Here is a 22642-nt window from a genome sequence, read left to right as displayed (position 1 = left end):
AAACAAGCTATACAACTTTAATCTGTCATGCCTCCATTTCTCTCATTTGTCTTTAAATATAGTCTTGGCAGGGCTGGTAATTTTAGCTACCATTGAGATAACCAGTACAGTCTGTAAATGCAACTGTGTCCACTTCAAATTAAATTATCCATGATGAGTATCTGCTCAATCCAAGGATTTTGTATGCTAAACAGTTGAGAAAAATAAAAGATTTTGGGGATTTACAAAATAATAAAAGTTCCTTTTTTGTTATCAAATGTCTGTGAAAGTATATTGCAAAATATGTGCCACAATACGCTCCAGGGATGGTTTCTCATGCATAAGAGAATAAGAACTCCCTTCCTTTGTCAGACCTGACCAGTATCCTGACCAGTATCTTTTTTCTATCGGATCCAGAAATGGATGTTTGGGGTGCATGGTGGAGGGGTCAGGAGCAATACATAGAACAAGTAGAAGCTCTGCTGTATTAGCAAATTAACACCAGACTGGTTCTATCTCAGACTTGTTTTCCCAGTGCCTTTTTAACTCCACTGTCTTGCCTAATGTACAAATAGATGTCTGTGATAGTAATGTATAAAAGTTGTGTGCCCAAATGAGCTTTTATCCATAGAACCACTGGCTGACATTCCCAGGTGCTGGGGTCTCTGCAGTGATTTGCGTTACAAGAAAAGTCGGGGGTGTTTAATGACCAAAGAGCTGAGTTTGACTAAAGCAGAGGAATGGATTATATTATCCTTCAGCATATCTACAGCAGAATTTTGTGTGAGGCAAATTGCTGAAAGTAAAAGCCTGCTAATGCTGTATTTCTTGTTGTCTTGAGGTTTTACAGAAAAATCATAGGATCTGATTTTCATCAGAGTTACAAGTGGCATCACAGGAGTTTTTCCTGACTCTTCAAAGTGCTGTTTAAGGTTAGGTGCAAGCATTGGGTTTCCCAGGATATGTAACAGTGGGGAATGTTTTATTTTAACTCAGAAATGTAATAAAAATTTAGTCACACTAATGAGGTATTGACATACTATAGCCACAAGTGACACAGAAAACCAACTGCGAAATTCATAATTTTGTCAAGAAAAATTAAAGATTTGAATAGAGTTAAGCAATTAATAAATGAATAACACATTGAATAATGAAGATAAAAGAAATATTGAATGTTTTTCAGTGCCCTTTCTTATACATGAAATTAAGCAGGAAAAAATATAACTTAACCATTGTAGACTCAATGGTTGAAACAAAAAAAAGAATAAAACCAAAATTTAACTCAACCACTGACTGCATCAAATGTATACATGAAAAGACCTGAATTAGGGTTTCACTGGCTTGTAACTGGTATTTAACTAACTTCACAGTGCTTGGCTTACTTTAACCATTTATTTTGCAAGCCTTATGTTTATACCTACCTAATATTTTCCATCAAGGAAAAGTTTATGGAAAGCTTTACATAATTTGCAAATTAAAAATTCCTGTATCAGAAATTTGCTCAGGATATGAGGAATTCTCCTGAGAGTCCTAAAAATTATTTTCTGATTCTTTCCTGAAAATCTGTTTGTTTTGGAGAATATCGTGAGACATCCACAAAGTTGTTTACCAACTCAGTAAAATTGCTAGAAGCAATAAAAAAATGTGTATGTTCCCCTACCCCACTGATGAGGTTTTTTTCTTCTATGCGAAGTTACCTTAGTGTGACAGTTGGGGAAGTATTGAGCACATTCATCATCTAACTTCAAATACCTAGCTTTTGCCACTGTGGGTACTTAGGGTACCTATGCATTCAGTGGAGTGATCTTTGCTTACAGAAAATAATTCAGAGTACCTTAGCCAGGTATCTGGATGTAGACAAGTACACAAGTCTCCATTGGCTGGCTGAAAAGACTAACTAATGTGTTTAAAAAAAATACCTCCTTCCTCAGCCTTAATCTTCAAATTATCTCTTGATTCATTGATTTAAATAAGAACTGATTTTAATTACTTTCATGGACCCAGTTTTGTTAATATTAACAAGAAATGAAACTCCAACCCAACTTGTCCTCCCAAGTTCCCATTCTTATCCATACCAGCATTCAGAATTCATTTACTCAGGATGAATATAATTATTCTGCTGTATTATCTGCATAAAGAGTGTTGGTATTCACACAATTCACTGCCACAAACCTCCTTTTTTGTTACACTGTTCAAAGCATACTCATACTACCGTGCATGGACCATGGGCCTTCATCTCAAATAGATTGCAGGTGCAGAAAAGGTATTGAGGCAGCACTTGATGAATTTGTAGCAGTATGAAAATTAAGAACTTAAATGAGAAAGCTGGGATAAAATTATAGCTAAAGTTTCATACAGTAACTTTAAAAAAAGGTTCAAAAAGTTAAAAAAAAAAAATAGAAATACCAGTTTTAGTTTAGTTTTCTCCTTTCCTTCGTTTTTGCTCTGCTGTGTACACTCATCATTTCAGAGACCCTAAAGAGGTGATCACATGCTTTCCCATTCTACTTGCAGGGCATAGGAATGTGTTAGAACTGTGTAGCAAATTGTGTTGTTATTTTTTGTATCTGCTTTATCTCATAGCATGCAGAACTTGGAAGGCAATGTCTTCCCAGAGTTTTCTGTCATCCAAACTATCACTGTGTCACAGAGATGCTGTGTGAATCTACATAAGTAATTTAAGCTAAAATATTAATGCAACAACTAATTTTATGTTTTTCATTGAATATGTCTGCCCAACTTTATCTTGATTTTCAGATTTTTGGAGCCTTAGGGAAGTACTGTACCTTTTGAATGGTGTTCAGGGAACTGAGAGTGCTCAACATCATTTGCAATAAATCACTCTGTTATGAAGGACTGAGCCTCAGGTTGGGACTCTCCACAGCCCTGAGTTCTGGACCTCAGGCTACCACTCAGACTTAAAGTGATCTTCCAGTCTATCAGGTGAGCTGTGGTATTTTTCTATATATTTTTAGTTTATGTCAAATATGATGTAATTAGATCACCTCAGTCTGCAAAAAAACAGGATTATTTTAAACTAGTTCTCATTACGTTTGCCATTGGAAAAGAGCTCATACAGAGGTAACTGTGGTGCATGTGACTTTGAGACAGGATAATGCATCTAAGTTCTTACACTCTTTTTCTGTCATAGAGAAATATAATCTTTAATAATCTTTCTCACAGAAGTAACATAATAATAAGTAAACTATATTTGTGCAGTATGTTGCACATACAAATAATTTTTAAAAAAGCCAAATATTTGAAGAAATCGTCTCCACTTGTTATGAGTTAGCTCATTGAGAAGGTCATGTTAAAACCAGATTTTGCAGATTCTGGGTTTTTTGATCTGTTCTCCACTTGTTCATCTATGAAAATATTGATATCTTTACTGCACTACTGTGAACATACATTTATTAATGTTTATAGGGTTCATTTACACTGTTGCAACAAACTATGGACAATGAAAATCTATAAGACATTAAATAAATCTACACCAGCAACTATTTGGATGAAAAAGAGTAAACAAAAGAGTCAGATCACTAGAGTGCAAGACAGATACAAATATTTAATTCAGTCTTGTATCCAGCATGAGTTAGGTCTTGTGGAGAGAAGGGTAGGAAGGCATCCCGTAATTAAAGTCTATGTCCTCTTGTATATACTAAAGAAAATCATCTAATTATATTGGAAATTATAAATCTAGCATTTCCTAAATCTTCCATACTAAATACTGCGTTGTATTTTTCTAACATAAGTTTATATAGAGACATAATGTCATACAAAAATACAATTATTGCATTTAGTTATTAGAAATGAGCTTGTTTCTTCAGCAAACAGATTGTGAAACAAAAGACCATTGTCAGCCTTTGTTCATGGTAGAGAGTGACATCTAGAAGGTTTCAGCTGACTAACAAAAGTAATATCAATAGCTAATGTGGAGTTACACTGCAGCTGTACACACCTTCACTTCCTATACCTCAGGCACCTCCACAATCCTTTCCTTGCTCCTCCTGACCGCATACCAGAAAACAGACCTGAAGCTTAGTCTGCACTGCAGAGCAGCATGAAGCCCTCATGTAGAACCCGATTCCCTGTCATCATGTGTTCTGAAAGTGGTGACACTTTTTTTGCCCACACTATTTTTGGATTTGCTCTTGCAAATGGTGATATTTTAAACTATGCCCTGCTTTAGATGTAGATTTTTGTCTGCAGAGAAAGAGCTAAAAGAATGCAGCCAAAAGCTATTCAAGCCTAACATGATTCTAGACTGAGGAAAAAAAAAATCAGTATATTTTTCAAGATTCCTTCTCCTAGCTAGAGCTGGAAATAAACCCTAGGTGACAGTATTCACACTCCAGTTTTAAGTAGGCTGTGAGTGAGATAAGAAACAGGTGGGAATATGCAGGTTTCTTAAGGGTTTACTTAGATTATAGTTAAATCTGTTAACACTTTGTAAATAGTAATCTAGGGCTCTTAGAAATGTTTTTATTTATTATTATTTGTGCTTTGCACATGGCAAATGGAACAAGAAGGGGGAAGCTGTTTGCTCTCTATCACACAGAATGCTGTTCATCAGAACTAAAATACCTTTACTTAGAGCCCAAACTCCTAACAATTGGACTAAGTTTCCTAAGATGGCTTCCAATTAAGACTTGTGTTCTTGTTAGTATTCTTGGAAACTTGAGAGTAGTGATTCTTTTTCAGTTGGTAACTACAGGTTTAAATAAGTGATAAATTGTTCCAGAAGTTGGGAGACCCTGCTCAGTTTCTAGAAGTTTAACAAAAATATATAGAGGAAGAAAGGGAAATCTCGATTTTTCCACATCCTGAGCAAGCCAGTACTTCATAGCAAAATACCAAGGTTCATCTAATTCCATGACTTCCTTGCGTTTTCTGATTTTCTTGTTTTTCAGCTGTATATGTGTATACGTGCATGTGTGTGTGTGTATATATGTGTGTATATATATGCACATATACTAAATTGTCCAAAGGAAAATTTAGCCCCTTTTCAGGTATGTGTCAAAAAAAACAAATGGGATGAAACTCCCTCCACTGTTTATAAAATGTGACTAAATACCTAGTATAGACTATGTAGCTGTCTTTTAGGTAACTGAGATTGGGTGAAGTTAATCGCAACCTTAATAATTAAACTTCTAAGGGACAAAAGTTTTAAATTACAGTTGGGGGAGCTACTTTCATTAAAAGCTACAGATTGTGTGTATCATGTCACATCATATAATTAATTAAATTGTGTTAAAGCTGAAAGAACACAAGGCTTGACACATATGCTAGTCTTTGGAGTTTGAGATAAGCCTGTTCTGTGCCCAGTGCTCTGTTGTGGAGCAAGAGGTTGAAAAGAGGGCATAGAGAAGCACAGCCCAATTCAATACCATTCAAGGCTTCACTTTGAGCTCCCCGTGTGCAGCATTCACCTCATGGAAAATCTCCTATGGAGCTTCCTAGAAGTGGGTTTTCTGTACTTCTGTAACCTTTGCTAATTCTTTCCTCCACTGGTTTTGTTGTTGAATTGTTTGTTTAGTAAAATGTTTGTTTAGGAGAAGGCACTTCTGTTGATAACCTTCAGCATTTTCAAAAGGTAGATCAGACACTTCCATCTGTATTTGAGCACTGAAGACATACTTTTGTTTTCAGAAGCACTGACACCCTTCAGGTTTCACTAGCCTTAACTTCAGATTCTCAGAAATCAGGAGTCATCACTGGCATGCAAGATCTATATGTCCTGACCCAAAACATATTTTTTGTACTTCTTGTCTTGCATCCTTATGCAGATGGATAAAGATATATAAAGATATATCATTATACTGTGGAAATTAATATATTAGACAGCCAGCTGGTATGAATGAAAGCCACAGAACTACTGAAGATGCATATATTACACTAATGTTTTACTAATATCTGGAATTGCAGCTGAAGTGAGCCTCCTTTAGTTTCCTAAAAGCATCCCTAAAGACTGGGATATGTTGCTGTGCTGTTACACTATAGTGAGGATCTCCAAAATCAGGTAAGTAAATGAGGAGATAAATTATATAAGTATATGCATTTTTTCTCAAGATCTATCTTGAGAATTAAATGTAAGAGAATACTCAGCCTGAAGCTAATAGACATAAGACACTGTGAACCATACTAGTAATAAAGATATTAGGGTGACAGTTATTCCGAGACCTTACTGGCAAGTTCTGTAACATGTAAGTTTGAGTAACTAATGTCTCCTTATAACACTGCTACAGTTTAGTCAGGGCTGAATCTAGCCTTTAGGCTGTGTCCTGAACTCTCTTTTCTCTCAAAGTCAAGTATTTTTAGCTTTTATTGACCTAACCAGCTGACTCCGCTCAGCATTTGTTTTTGGTCAAATGCATCTCCCCTCTACATCTAAACTGACTGAGCAAAGAAGTTGTGTTCTTCAGACATGAAATGAATTTTTATTACTGAAGTCCACAGTGCAGATCATTGTAAGTTATGTAATAATGTGAAAGGACATATAATTGAAAGGCTGTCAGAAGATGAAAGTGTACTAAGCTTCCCACAGCATTCACATTTGCAACTCATGAAGCCTGATGACACTGAAAAAGCAATTCAGTGTTTAATGCATGCACCTCTGGTGGCAGCGCTCCTCTTCAGCGCTGGCTGTTGAAATATCACAGTCTGTAGCATAGGATTTAATACAGGAGTTTTCCATTAAAGATGTTAGCTGTTGCAGTTCACAATAACTTCTAGCTCAGCTCACCTGCTGGGGACACAGTACTTTGTCCTTGAGTAAGCAGGATTGCTTTCATCCTATTCTTCTCACTGGAGCAGAGAGGAAGTAGAGTGTGAGTACACATGGAGCAATGTACAACAAGGGAGTAACTGCAATACAGGCATATATTATTATTGGATTTGTTTTAAATGTCAAGCAATAATACATATGAAATAAAAGTAAGTCTGTAACTATCCTGACATTCTCCTAAATGTGCAGTAAAACAAATAATAAATAATTAATAATAAAACTGTAGGTTACACTAATCAAATTCAAATCAGTTCAACTGCATAATTTTCAGTGAAGAGGTGCTTATGAAACACGGAATAAACTGCAGAAGGGAAGGTTCATTGCTTCCTAATCAAAAGCAGTCAGCTTTAAACACCAACCAGTCAGGTGATAGGTTTGTCATTTCTCAGCTGTGCTCTTGGAGGGAATTTGCCAAGAAGGCTTGACAGCCTTTAAACTTTGCAGAGCATTTTTTTACCTGTTTTTGAACATCATGTTGATCTACAAAAACTCCTGGGAGACTGGGAAGAGAGGCAGAGTAACAGCAGTTCTATTAAAATATATTTGCTGCAATGAATGTCAGTCAGAGTTTATAGTGTGAAAAAACGTGCATTTTCAGAAGAGAAATTTTCACCACCCCTCAGGTCTGATTCTTTCTTGTCTAATTCTGTCCAGCTACTCTGCGGGACTGAGGAATGTCAGTCATTAATTGCCTGAGTGTCAGAGAAGTAAAGGCTTGTAATGCATCACTAAAAGCCAGAAATCAGGGTGTCTGAATTATGATGGGAGGCTTTAAATGAATATATTACTGCTACATACAGTTAACAGCCCAAGCCAGAAATCATTTACTTTCATAATGCAGAACAATGACAGCTCTCCAGTAAAAACATATTTACAGTAGTTTTACATTGCTTTCTAGAGGTTTCATGCAAAAGGGAGAGACAAACATTAATATGCACCAAGGCAGCTACAGAGAACCCTGTCTTTGTACTGTTCTTTCCTTTTAATCAGCATGAACTTTGCTAAATAGGGAAAAGAATTATGAGTAGGTAGCAAGCATCTAGGTTACTGAGGGCAAATCACTCTCAGGGGAATAACTTTGCAATTTGAGCAACAGAGTCTGACCTTTACATGACTTAAGATGAACAGGTCTTCTCTGTTTTAATCCAGCAGGAACAGCAATTGCAAGGTGGCCAACCTGAAGTTCCTCAACCATCTTTCCTTACATGAACAGAAGGTCTGTTCTCCCTTCCCCTGGCAGTTTTACCATTGTGCTGGAAGAATTTTCTACTGTCTTCTATTTTCTAATGTCTTTTTAATGTCTTTTTAGTGTCTTCTGTTTCACATTCTCAAGTGTGGGACCTTACATATGTTGTAGTAGTTTTTGGTATTGGTTGAAGTCCCATTAAGCTTCTGAAGTTCTTAAATTGCTTCTTGGAGGGTTTGGGGGTTTTTTCATGTAACTTAGGTTATAAAAGTAGCACCATAAACATTAATTGAAGAGCCATTAAGCAGTATGGCTGTTTGTTTTGGGTTGATAGAGGACATAAAGCTTCATACCCTGTGGTTGAAAACAATTAGATCTGATGATGAACATGCTATTAAATATACCATTACCAAACTTCTATCAGTTTAACTTTAGAAAATTACAACCAGCTGTAGCCAAAGCATACACAAGTGATAGAAAGTCATATTTTAATATGACTGTTATAAATATTGTCTTTTCTAATGTTTTATGCTAATGACAGTGACTAATAGTAGTCATTACCTCCATTCATTCTCATAAAAATTTCCTCGAGAGGATGATCACAACTGGAATGCTGTTTAAAATAAACCATTTGTCTAAAATAGAGAACATAAAAAACATTTAAATACCAAGAGGTTGGCTGGCTAATTTATTTTTTAATAGCATGTGTTCAACAACTACAGCTTTTGTTAATTGTGCTATCAGTTGAACAGATATTCCTTTCAGAAACATTTTTGGCATACTAACATGTGTACATGTCATGTCTTCGTATGGTCTCTGAAGAGTGGGATAAAAGGTGAATCTTATAGAGGCCAGAAAAAAAGTCTGATGCTACCTCTGTAGAGGCTTAATATTAAGAACATTGAATTTCCTCAGCCATTTCTTATTTCAGTTATGAATTCTGCTTACTTGACAGGTACAGAGTACTTCATTATGTGCATGAACAGAAATGCTTAAATGGATGAAGCAGCTATTTACGTCTGATAGGAGCTAAGTGGGACATTAAATTAATGCCAAACAAGTGAGTGCTCATTTTAGTTTCGTTATAAATGGCTGCAGCACAGCAGTAATGTGTTGACTCTCATGTGCTGACAAGTTCTATATTTCTTACAAACTTCCCTTAGAGCTCGATGTGGAAAGACAAATTCACACTCTGCATGATGAAATTAGCAGCAGATGCATTAATAATTGAATAAGGATCTCTGGAGATATACCACAGTTCAGAAGGAGAGTTGTTGCCAGGCTGGTTTAAGTAGAGGCTTCTGTCATATACATATGCACTTATATAAGCTCTGAGTTAAGAGCTGCTGCCTGTATGTAGCCTTTGGTATCAAATTCGCTTCCTGCTTTTAGAAGACTTTCCATAGTTACATTTGACGAGTAGACTTGACAACCATTAATTTGGGCAGAGTGTGCCCTTGCTCATCCCTCCTTCCTCTCTGACTATTCTGAAACGTAGGGGCAAATTCAACACAGTTCCTTCTGGATTTGTCTCCAGACAAGGAGTGGGCTATGAGTGACTGAAAGACTTTCACTGTATGCCAGACTCTTGCATTAGACCTCCACTCCTGTAGGGCTGAAAGTTTCCTGAAGTGCAGATCTCAGCTTCTCTCACAAAAGGATTAGGCCAATGGCATCCTGGCCTGGATCAGGAACAGTGTATCCAGGTAAGTGATTCTTCCCCTGTACTCAGTGCTGGCAAGGCCACACTTCGAGTACTGTGTCCAGTTCTGGGCCCCTCAGTTCAGGAGGGACATTGAGGTGCTGGAGGAGGTCCAGAGAAGAGCAACAAGGCTGGTGAAGGGACTTGAGCACAAGTCCTATGAGGAGAGGCTGAGGGAGCTGGGGTTGTTCAACCTGGAGAAGAGGAGGCTCAGGGGAGACCTCATCACTCTCTACAACTCCCTGAAAGGAGGTTGTAGCCAGGTGGGCATCAATCTCTTCTCCCAGACAGCTATCAGTAAGACAAGAGGGCATGGTCTTAAGCTGTGCCAGGGGAGGTTTAGGTTAGATATTAGGAAGAAATTCTTTACAGAGAGGGTAATAAGGCATTGAAATGGGCTGCCCAGGGAAGTGGTGGATTTACCGTGGAGGTTTTTAAGATAAGACTGGATGTGGCACTTAGTGCCATGGTCTAGTAACCACGGTGGGGTTGGATCAAGGGTTGGACTTGATGATCTTGGAGGTCGCTTCCAACCCAGCTGATTCTATGATTCTATACCGTACTGCCATCTTCCTTTCCAGCAAAGGTGATCTCCTTTGATTTAACTACATACACAGGTTTGGGAAGAAAGGCTTTTCCCAGAATCACAGAATGGGTAAGTTTGGAAGGCGCTGCAGTGAATCATCTGATCCAACCTCCCTGCTCAAGCAGGGTTGTCCTCGAGCACATTGCGCAGGGGAGCCCAGAACCGGACACAGCACTCTGGGTGAGGCCTCACCAGGGCTGAGTAGAGGGGAAGGATCAGCTCCCTCAGCCTCCTGGCAATGCTTTTCCTAATGCACTCCAGGTTACTATTGGCCTTCTTGGCCACATGGGCACACTTCTGGTTCAGTTTGAGTCTTTCTGACAATAGTGAAGAAAACAAGAGGGTTGCCAGAAAAAAACTGCTTTTTAAAGATACCACCAAGGCCAACCACGATGCAATTCCTAATAGTTACATTGTGATCACTCCTAACACCAAGTAATATTATGCTCAGAAGATATTGACAAAGCAGTGTGACATTTCATACACAACACTACTATTTGAGCAAATTCTCATGGGTTTAAAACCAGAACTTTATTGTACTAGTGCCAACAGAGTAATAGCAATTTGAATAGTCTGAAAATTTGTCCCAGTTAGAAGAAGAGTGGCAAATTTTAGCACACTGTTACTGTACTAACTCCACATAGCTCTCCCAACTATCCATGCAGACTTCAGCCACTGGTTTGGTCTGCACAGGTTGAAGTGAATTCTGTGTTTTGCTTTCCTCCAGGTTATTATATAAATCTCAGGATCAAGAAGACAGAAAAAAATAGCTTAAAATAAATACCAGTGTATTGTATGGAGTTTCATCCTAAAGGAAAGCTAATTGTAATCTTAGGTTTTTTAATATATTGCAATATTTTGCATAAGCTACCATATGATTTAATAAAGTGGTACTGCCTTTAAAACAATACTTAAGACTCAATTGTCTTTAAAACAATATTTCAATTCCTTTTATTTAGATATGCAACTCTTTTTATTCAATAACAGTGCATATGTTATTTATTCAGTAAGAGTTTGGTATGAATCTTGTCGTAATAGTAATATTGAATTGGAGATCTTTTTAAGTATGAGAAACATTTAAACAGTTTCTGTTGTCACTTGAAATAGGAGTTAAGTCCCAGAGATTCATATTTGTATAATGAACTAATGTCTCCATCTATTAGACACCCTGCAAGGGGCTCAGCTGAGGAAAGAACAGTACACATTTTGCTCTGTGATATTGGACCACCATACAGATGTTAGAGATCAGAGACTATCAGATGAAGGAGTAAGCATGCTAAAATAATACCCTGGTTTCACCATAAGTCTTCTTTTGGGGTGCTTGAAACAAAGATGTGAAAATTAAACTGGATTTACATAAACATTTTTAGTAAACAGAGATACCATTTCAGAATTAATATTGTTCTTTAGATTCACACATGTATAATACATTTCATTGCTGTAGAAAAAAGTAATGTTACCATAATCTGAGTTTTTAAGGAAAAGACTAAAACAAGGTCATGAACTGCTAGATGAGAAGAATATATGTGTATTACATAGACCAAAGAAACTGCATCGATGGGGACAGGGGGAGTGAGATCACAAGTCATTAACTATGGCTTTATGCTTCACAGTGGGTTTAATCTTATTAACTGCTTTCCATTCATTCTGTTATTTCCATGGAATAAGATTCTAAGTCTGCTCCAGGTTAAAAGTCAATATTATGCAATCCAGTAAGTTCTGTACCTATTGTTAGCATATACAAGGCACATCAGTGGTGCCAATGTTTATTCTTAACATTCTGAAGTAATCACGAAATTTCACAACTCTGGGCAGTCATCACTGCTATAAAAGCAAAGAGATATTTCTAAAGCCATCTAGTGAGTGAATAAACCAATGGCTTTTATCCAGATTTTGCAGGTAACTGGATGTTCAAAACAGCAAAGCAAATTAAAAGAACCACTTCTCTTTTGCTGTCACGGTAATTTTGCAGTTGAGTATATGATGATGTGCTAAAGTAAAAGCTATTGAGGAAGATATGGAGGGATCTTCTTCTAACGCTGCCTTGAAAGGTATAAATAAATGTTGCATTTCAAATCACAGCTCTCCTTGAAATTTGATTTCATTTTAAAAGGCATCTTAAGCACAAAATTTTTGTCCCTTGATAACTTCCAATCAGATGAGAGTCCACTTAGAAGTAAAAACATAAATTTCTAATTGTCAGTCCTGTAACCTCAGCCTGCAAATCAAGTGGCAACTTTTTGATTTATGCCTCATCACTATTATTTATGTTTCTGCAGGCAAGAATTTTTTTTCCCCTCCTATTGCAGAGTATCAGGTCTTTCCTTGGGATCTCTTGAGATGACAGACTAAGCATGGGCAGTGTCCATAGAGAGTCCCAGTCTACTGTATTCAAGCAAAACAGATACATAGAGAGGGAGTCACTGTGGATTTTCAGATTACCCTCTGAGGGCTATGATAGCTGTGCTGAACTGGCAAAGCTAAAATTTCAACACAGAATTCTCAACAGAATGTATTTGATTTCTTTCTAGCCCACCCTGAAAAGAGAAAGGGCATGTGTTTTGATGTATTCTCTGTAAACCTTCTTAGAATTTAAGAAATTGGATGGGATGCCAAGTACACAGAATGATCCAAGCTTTTGCAGAAAATGATACCCCTACATTGATCCCAGCAAGTAATACAATAATTCTACTTCTTCTCCTTCTGCTACTTGAGAAAGTAGGACCTATTTTTTGAATGTCCCATATGAGAAGTGCAGCCTTTTCTGATTACAGAAAAATATGTTTATTTTTACCAGCTTTTCCATTTTAGTTTCCAGTCTACTGAAAGAGACCTTCCTCTCTCATCATGGTTTTCCTCAGTTCCCAGCATGTCTTAATCCAATTAGTGTTGCCACCTTTCTTGCTTCCTTTCTGTCTTTCTGATAATGCATATATATTGCACAGGATATCTCCTGAGTTTGGAATTAACATGTCTTTTTTGAACTTCACTATGGAAAAATATCTAAAATTGGGCAATAACACATGCAGTTCCAAAGTCTTCTGTAATGCACGGTTGACCAGCCGTTAAAGAAATAGATTTTTTCTTCAAGGCCTCATTTAGGGAGCAGAGCTGCTACTGCTGGAACAGTAAACCCAATTTTGTCTTTCAGATGCTCTTCTGAAATGCCTATCTCCCACATAGCTGCAGTTTCCTGTCCTTTCTGTTATTTTTATTCTGTTATAACCTTTGCTAATTGTGGCTCCAGTGGAGTTGATATGAGATGTACACATAGGTTTTTGCAACTTAATAATGCCAGTCTTCATAGGACAGAACCAGCACACAGTATAAATAGATTGTGGTTACAATCCTAATCCAGACTGGAGATTCAGTCCATGCACTTTCATCCCCTTGTAAAGTAATATTTAATAGGCATCTCCACAGATGTAGGCTCTGAATGTCTCCTCTAATATACTTCTAAATGTGTCATTTTAAGATGACTATTTTTAACATAGTGCAGTAAAGGACTTTCAAAAGATAATTACAGGTTCAAAGGCTTCAGTTAGGACAGCAATTCCTGAGTACAAGCAACTGAATTCTCTTAGTTATTCACTAGTCAAATGCACTAAGAAAGTTAGAAGGGCAGGAATCTCAAGATGGAAATGAAAGTTGGAAACACAAAGTGAGAGAAGACAATATTTTTTTCTCTGAAAAATAAAAAGCTGTGTGTCTCTGATGCTACCAAGCAGGTCCAACTGAAATTCAGGCAAGGGGCAAAGGATACTGTGCTTTCATAACAGTGCTTGCATAGAAAGTACCCATAAAGGCTCAGGGAATACCAGTTGCTTCAAAATCAGGTGACAATGCAGACTTAACAGGATGACTTGGAGCAGCTCCTGAAAACTCCTGTGCCCAAACATGAACAGAAAGCTAGATGTTAGCCCAGGAAGTTTTCTTGCCAGGGCAACAGATTTTGTAACAGATTTCATGCCTGTATGAAGTTAAAGCCTTCAAACTGAACCTAGCTTCTTGGCTTGTTTGCTTCCCTTTAAGCAGTGGTCATGTACAGGGTATTATTAGTGTTTATGTAAGTAAGAAATAACACTGGTAGGAATCACTCTTTTATAACGGTTTAAAACTAAAACCATCAGCGTGAACTGCCTTCATCTCTCAGGAAATGGAGCACATGATAAATACTACGTGTGTTGGGAGTGCACTAGATATTCACCTTTCACTTTTGCATGTGGATTTGGTGAAATAAGCAATTAACACTGATAAACTGAGGACCTCTTGCAAATGATGGTATGGACCCAGGAAGAGATGGCCTGTTGGATAACCAGTGCCAAACCTAAGCTAAGGTGAAAACTTTGGAATATCAGTGGGTGACAAATGTAGGAATAGGTTCCCAGGAAAGAATAACTGTGCCAACAGAGAAAGTTCCCCCCCCGTCTCAAGAATTTGATGTCTCATTTTCATCTTAAAGGGGAAGAATTTACTTTTTCTTTTTATAAAATGTCACATCGTTTTAGAGTTCGTGTGAAATGTTAAGAAGAGTAGTTTCCTCTAGAAGATTACAGTGGGGTTTGCTGTGTTCATTCTTATTGATGGGTTAGGGAGTAATGTTTTCACAGGAATAATTGTTCCCATTGCACATAAACACATATTTATGATATGTATTAGATGCAATTCAGGTCAGTGCTTGCTAGTCATTAGGCTTAGTGACTTGTTCAAGCTCATTTTGCATTTTTAAAAAAATCGTTTTCCCCTGAACTCTTCTGGTTTTGCTTGTTTCAAAATTAAATTAATAGTAAGATTTTCATCAGTAGGGAGCAGTGACAGTTTAGCCACTATAACTTTGCATGTATTTTATATGCAGATTAAAGCACATTTTTTGGCTATAAATCAATCTAATATTGTAATTGTGCTTCCCATTCAACTGTTCACTGTTTCTTGGACATCTGTTACACATTGAGCAGCTGCTTCTTTTGGGATGAACACAATGGCTTCTAGATATTATTTATGAATCCAATGAATTTAAATTCAAGGAATATATATTATAATCCAGATTTCTAAAGTACATCTTTCCACATTTTGTCAAAATGCATGTTGGCATATCAGTTATTTCTGTTGCCCACTTTAACATAATCTCTAAAATTTCTTCACTGTCTTTTCAGATCTATCTACTTATATTTTTGTGTACTTCCTAAATTGAAATTTCACTTTCAGTCATATTCTCATACTTCAATTAAAATATATTCAGCATCAAACTTTATATGAATACCAAGGTGGTGCGATATTAGTCTTTTAATATGGCTTTCCAGTCATTCCTATTGCTTGTTATCAGTCTCATCCAGCTTTTTAACTTCTTATAATCAACCTTGGTCCAGAGATATTTTTAAGTTATGACAACAATGACATAGTACAGAGAGCAAGATTTTTTTTTTATGACTGGTTGTTTAATTGGTAGTTGAGTGGAAAGTATTTTGAATACTTTCTATGACAGCTGTATCTATGAAACGAGAAAGAATTAAATCTCTGCAGAGCACCACAGAAGAGGGTACAAGGACTGTGAGACTTCTGCAGACTCATCTAATGCATCATATAGTGACAACACTGGAAAAAAAGATCCTGAATTAGACAGAAAAATGTTATCTATGTCTGCTGCTCTTGCGGTCCAGACCTCTTTCTCAGAATTTCTACTCAGCCTGTACCCCAGAAATATTTTCTGTGATATTGCAGTATGTTTAGCATTCTTTAAATATACTTTTGAGTAAAAAACTGTTAACTTACAAATATTTGTGAACTGCAGAAAATCATTCAGCTCATCCCAGTATATGTGGATTCAGCTGGCAGAATGAGTAAAGTGTTACAATACCATGGAAAATAATTCACTTAGAGAATATAATGTGTATGCTTCAGAGGTACACACACCTCAGCAGAATACTGCATATGCCTGTCCTATTAACAAAAAGGCAGGTATTTCCATCACATGGAAAATGATTGGCACAACTAGCTCTCTGTGAGAATCTGAAAAAGGAACAGCAAAACTGATTTTGTCAAGGACAAAAGGAGAATGAAGGGCAACACAAGAGGAGACAGTAATACATTTAGGCATTTACTTAAAAAGATTTGAATGATCCGGATCTGAGCAAAGGACAGTTAAGTGTGATATATGTAATTACCCTGAAAAATAAATATGAGAACTCATTTAAGCTTTTACTAAAACCACAAAGGCTTGACTTACCATAATCTGTAAGAGATGTCATTAAATCATCAGCCTTTAAGAATAACTGCCTGTTGTGGTTTCTGAGATGCTCCTTTCTCTACCAGTACTCTGAGTAATTGTGTACAACTCCAAGAATTGATACTTGTAAGGAAGTTCCAGTGTCAGACAGACAAAGAAAGTAAAATATAAAATCCTGTTCACATCAGTGGGTCTTATCATAGCTGTATAGGTTGTAAGATTTGTCTCTGAAATCATACTATGCTAATATGAAAGTACAGAAGACAATTTAATAAATGGGCTACATCCAGTCAGTTCATTGGTGTTCTGTGGAGTGTAGTCTGTGTACCAATAAAAATCTCCATGATTTTTATTAATTCCATTAAAGTAGCATGCCACCTCCAAATATTTATAGAGATCAAGCAGACTCACTTCAGGACAAGCCCTTCATACATACCAGAGGTACCATTTCCTGAAATGTAAACAGTTAGCATCTGCTGAACCCTAATCCCTAAATCAGAAACATAAATGTTTGGATTAACAAAAAATGGAAAGCCTTACTCTTTGTTGTTGACCTCCTAGTACATATTTTTTCACTTTCAATGTTACGTACATGACTAGCATTCTTTATCCAGGACTGGAAATGAAGTGACTTTTTGGCACAGTGACTTTTTGGCATAGTGACCACAAAGGACAGCAGTGATCAAATTCAAGCCAACACAAACCCTCACTGATGCTCACCAACTTCAGGAGATTTGAAATCAAGCCTTCAGTTCAATGTTATACGTGTGATGCAGCTGTGTCATGATGCACATGTGATGAGGCAAGTAAGATTTCATACTCTTAAGAATCAGAGAAATAAAAGGATATTTATTTTACCCCTTTAAAAGAGTATATGGATCTGATACCAGAAAAAGTTGAGGAAATATAAAACAAAAACTTATCATTGAAATCTATTTAATTTTTCTACACAGAGAGTTTTAGCACCCCACTGCACCAGAGACAAAGTGTTTAATAACTGTTAAGTGTTTTAGCACAGACCTGGAATTTCTGTCTGTCATATTTGCAGTGCATATATATGTAATACAGAATGAAGATATACAGAATATTCCATTGTACAAACTAAAGCTATAACACTGAGCAAACTGCTTAAACCATAGTGCTCAGGGAATGAAATTTGAAATTCTTTTCCAGAGTAGTTTATTTTTGGACAGCGTTTTTTTCCAGAAGAGATTAAATACAGAGCTGCTGGAGAGCACTGAGAAAGTTGGGAAAGAATGAGAATGAGGATGTAGGTGTTGGTGCTGAGGACCCAGGGCACAAGCAGTGATCTTGGAAGTTCTGCCTCTTCTGTTTTGTGCTGTGGTTTTAGGCTGTACAGATCCCAGTAGGACAATCCATAATTAAGTTGGGGTTTAAGGGCTTTCAGTCTTCCTCTTCTCAAGTCACACTCCAGCCACAGCTCCCAGCCTCATGCCAGGGGCTCCAAAAGTTGGAGCTTCTCCAGGACCACAGCAGGAGATCGGGGAACTAAGTGCTCCAGGTCAACCTGCCTAGTGAGGGGGGGGTCCTGCAGCCTCTGCTCCTAAAGGTAGTGGATTGGGAACTGCAAATTGGAGCTATCAGTGATGTCCCTGAACCAGCACTTCTTCAGAGCCTGAGGTGTTCACCAGGTGTTGCCTTTGGCAAGATGGCAGGGAAACAGTCATATTTCCTCTGAATTCTGCCTCACTTTACACACAGTTGTGACAGGTATTCAGTGTACACTCAGGTTTTTTTGGATTCCACATATCTATTTGACTGGGAAGCAAATTATAAGTAAGTTTCAGAGAAGATTGGAATTGTCCACATAAAAATGTTTAATGCTTTGAAATGGCTACGAAACAATAAAAAATAAAATCAGTAAAATACACTTACGTGAAATTTCAGTTGTTTTAGTAAGTTCTTTTCATGGTCTATTTTCATGTTCTTAATTTCTGGAAAAAATGGATTTCATTATACTCTGCAAGAATAAAGGAAGTCTTTCAGATTTGTTGTTAGGTTACATATTAAATTTTAGGTCTGTGCATTAGAATTTTCATACAACTCCAGAATTATCAAAATAATTACTTCTTCTCTATGCAAATATGCAGGGTTAGCTTTCATTCCTACCCTGTCATAAGAAATCCAAAATTCTAGGCAGTATAAAAAATGTGCCTTGAATCCTATTGTCAATATTCACCTATTTCCCTTCTTACAACAGAATGCAATTTTGACAGACAACTCTTTAACCCTGGGGTAAAGGAAAGTAGCTCTTGCCATGTTGAATAATGAGCTGTGTAAATTTCAGCTGATGGAGATCTATTCTGTGCCTCCAACAGGACAAAAAGCTATTTCTAGTGGCTGTGACTTTTAATATCAATAATTTTAAATAACCCATAAACTGACATAATTCAGGGAAAATCTACTTTTTCTTTACCTTTACTCTTGCCAAAAAGGCCTTAGAAAACAATATCAAATCATATTGTATTATGGCCATCACCCTGACACTAGAATTTACATAATACAGTGCATTTGTATTTATAGTTTGTACAGTAGGACATTTGGCCCTTGCTTTTATTATTCTACTGTCATGTAATTCCAGATTTTGTCACCGAGTTACTTACTCACCTGAGCAAGATCAAAAAAGTAAGGCCTGAACCTCTTTCATTGTTGACATGAAATGAATATAGGAGTTGAGAATGCTGCTCTGGCTGTGGGTGTCTGTGTCTGCACATACCCATATGCCATCCTGGACTGTGACAGGCAAGCAGGACACAAACATGGATGAAAAAAATACTTTTGATTTCTGATCTGGGAGATTGTCTGTAACAGCCACAATACTGGCATAGAGCATCTCAAACCTTGGATCATCTCAAAACTTGGAAACTAGTCTCTGTTGCAGAATGTTATTTGTACTTCTTGCAAGGAAAAAAAGAGTTCTTCCTAATTTCACAAAATACAAAGTATGGCCAATCACAGCCACCATTAGTAGGATTTCTTCAGGTTCTTACCTTTGTTGTTGTTGTTTGAATTTTTATTTGTGAATATTAAAGCCACATTTTTTGTGAAAAACATATGAATAATATTTGTAGAATTGCAAGTGCACCTTGGAATTCTTATTCATTTGTATTTTAAGTAACCAAGTTTATTTCATCATTATTGTGCAGTTTGACTACCTGTATTCATGACGTGTACCTGCATGCCACTTTGATGAGTACTGCAAGGTTAGCAAGTACCCAGCAGGAATTAAAAGGCTTGTCTTTCATCAAAGAGGTCAGTGACCATGGACTGCTTCATTGCTTATGAAAAATAAAGTAAATTTGCATCAAATAAAGTAAATATGAGTATCTAGTGGCTTTCCAAGCAAGCATAAAGTGGGATTTGGAGAATTGAGTCTTAAGAAACTTGCTTGACATCTAACTTCAAACAAAAATTGGATATGTAATATGGATATGTCTTCTTGCTACCAGGAAATCTATTCAGCTACCAGGAAAGCTCAGTCCTATAGGATACATATATAGTTAATGTCTTAAGAGAAAAGGCTGAGCTACCTAATCTTTGAGAAAATTTAAAAAAAACCCAAAATTTTAAAAGGCAGAAAAGAAATCAGAAGGAAAAAAAAGAAAAGGGGGGGGGGAGGGGAAAAATAAGAAAAACCTTACTGTTATAATCCATTAATAAAATTAAATTAGTTTTCATAGGTTTGTCTTACTGGTTAAATATTTAGGGGCACAAAAAATGTTTCATAAACACAATGAGAATTCCTCTCATGCAAAATCCCTGTCCTTTCTTCAAGGGTCTGGCAAAAAACCTGAGTTTTCTACCTAAATTTTACTTTTCAAAGTAAAAGACAGAATCTTCCAAAAGTAAAGCTGTCATTAATTACTGTTGTTGAAATGACACATCTCAATTTTACACAATTGTTTAATTAGCCTTCACTCTTTCTTCCTTCTCATTTTGAATGGTATTTGTTATTCTGTGAACTCTGTTTTCACAGTTCCATGAAAACAAAACATAAAATCAATTATGTTGAAGTTTATGTAGGCTTAATATTAGGAAAAAAAAAGCAAAGTGCCTAGTCCTGCTGTCGATAAAATGTATTTATGTAATTTTCCATGTAGCACTTTGAATAAGGAAACTGACAGCAATCTCAGTCGGAGAAGAGGAAGAGCCATATGGCTCCATTGTATGGGTGGCTGGTTTTATAATAACTTAAAAAAATACTTTCATGATCCTTAAACAGATTCAGATTACCACATGTAGATGGGCAAAGTAGCCATGCACAGTGCTGGGGAGTTCCATTTTTTTATCCATGTACTACCCTGTTAGGAAAGCATGCCAAGGATTGCAGTTTATCAAGAAAGAGGAGAAATGTTTTGCCCAAGGAATCTCTAGGTTCAGCAGGAGGTTCTCATGGTTTGTGTGGTTACTTGAGGTTAGACTACGTAATTAGTTCATACATGTAATCTTTAGTGCCTCTTATAAGAATGCCCTTGAAGGCAACACCAGGCAGAACAGGACAGTGGATGGTGATATGCCACACTGCTATTTCAAATATCTAGACGCTAGAAAAGGTTGTAAATTCACATTTTGGTGACTGTAGGTGTGTGTGCATGTGCCTGGCAAACCCCACGTGTATCCATATGAATACTAGATCTCTGAAAGGTTCTTAAATTACTTACTTTGGCATTGCTAATTCTTTTTGTTACTGAGCTGTCTATATGAATTGAAAGTGAGAAAATAGTACAGTATCTAGCTTCATTGTAAACCCTTCCTGACTGATGACTTGCCTTCTCCTGGGACCCAGCATTATAGCAGAAACCAACTGGTGTAATCTGCAGCTAAAACTACTTGTTGGAGTTCTGTGTCTTTTCTAGGGAAATGTATTTTTCATTAATACTAATGTTCAGGCTCAGGAAAAAAATGTATTAAGGAAGTGTGTTATACACAGAACTTTAGGCTATTGCTCTTCTTGATGATACTAATCTGTTTTCCTACAGAGAATCATGTGAATTGTTACCTATCATTGCATCCCCACGTTCATCTCTTAATGCTTATGGGTGTGTTACAAACCACTTGAAAGAAATTCGCTGCCCAGGCCAGGCAGTTTCCTCTGTTACAACAATATATTTTTACTATTGTGTCTTTTCATTTGATAAGTGCTAATAGAGAGATTCTTACCTACTGCTTTTAAAATGCTTACTGATCTACACAGCTAGGAAAATTAAACAACAGTTAAGGAATTGCTCTGATAGATAGACCAGTCTCTCAGGAGGCATTCATAACATCGACACCAACACTGAGTTATTCTCTCTCAGGAGCACCATTAGCAGTCATTTAATCACCGCCAAGTGTGTATGTGTCATGGTTTGAGATAGCCCCAAAATCCAATTCCCTAGCTCCATTCCCCCTCCCACATCTCAACCCAATGTGAGATGGGTTTTTCCAGACAAAACACAACCAGACTCAAAGTGGGGGAAAAGGGAATATATTACAATGACTGTACAAATAAATACTATAACACCTTATACACACGATCACAACTATCTCTACCATGACATATAGTATTTACAATGGATCAGATCTCTTCTCCCCTCCAAATAAAAGTCCAGGAGGGAAAGAAGGACAGATCCCTTCCAGTCTCTCAGGGTAGCAGCTTCTTCAGAGTAGCAGAAAGCAGCCTATCTCTCTCTCATGCATGCAACTGTTGCTGGATCTCTGCCAGCACTCACGAGGGAGGTATCCAAGCTCCCTTGGCCCCGTCGCCAACCAACCGAGGGGTCTTCCGTGGGCTTCGTAACCCCAGACAAAGGCCGTTCCACCACGTCATATCACGAAGACGCAGGGGGTCTTCGTGGTGGTCTGGTATCTCCAGGAGATTGAAGCTCCTTGCAGGGCCTCTGTGCCCTGCCTCAGGCTGCGAGCTTCTTTGTAGCTTGCAGCAAGGGAGGGCCCCCAAGGCCAACCTCCCACGCCGTCCTGGCTCAGCTCTCAGGACGACCAAGCTTCTCAGCTCTCTCTCTCTCTCTCTCTCTCTCTCCACTGCTGCGTGTCTCTGTTGCTCCGTCTTATCTTTTCTGGCTCTCTGCCACCGCTTCTCCGGTCAGTGCCAGCTACTGCTTTTCTCCGACCGCTGCCCAGTTTGGAGAAAACATCTCCCAGCTCACAGCTACAGACACATA

The 22642-nt window shown here is 37.5% G+C and overlaps 1 protein-coding gene across 7 annotated transcripts in view; it reads left to right on the top strand.

Moving 5' to 3' along the window:
- Positions 1-22642, top strand: part of KHDRBS2 (KH RNA binding domain containing, signal transduction associated 2) — a 360034-nt gene that overhangs the window by 335464 nt on the left and 1928 nt on the right. The window contains exons 12-16 of one of the 7 annotated variants that reach the window (XR_003527899.1): positions 2737-2922; positions 5936-5998; positions 7913-7979; positions 8905-9009; positions 16547-20092. The gene's annotated coding sequence lies outside the window, so the exon portion shown is untranslated. Of the gene's footprint in view, positions 1-2736; positions 2923-5904; positions 9010-16546; positions 20093-22642 lie in introns of those variants that run through there. The other 6 variants (XR_003527897.1, XR_003527901.1, XR_003527900.1 and 3 more) reach the window with 6 other exon arrangements.

The sequence above is a fragment of the Corapipo altera genome, unplaced genomic scaffold (assembly GCF_003945725.1).
Source record: "Corapipo altera isolate COAL_440 unplaced genomic scaffold, ASM394572v1 2, whole genome shotgun sequence".
Taxonomy (NCBI): domain Eukaryota; kingdom Metazoa; phylum Chordata; class Aves; order Passeriformes; family Pipridae; genus Corapipo; species Corapipo altera.
This window is presented reverse-complemented; position numbering and strand designations above follow the sequence as displayed.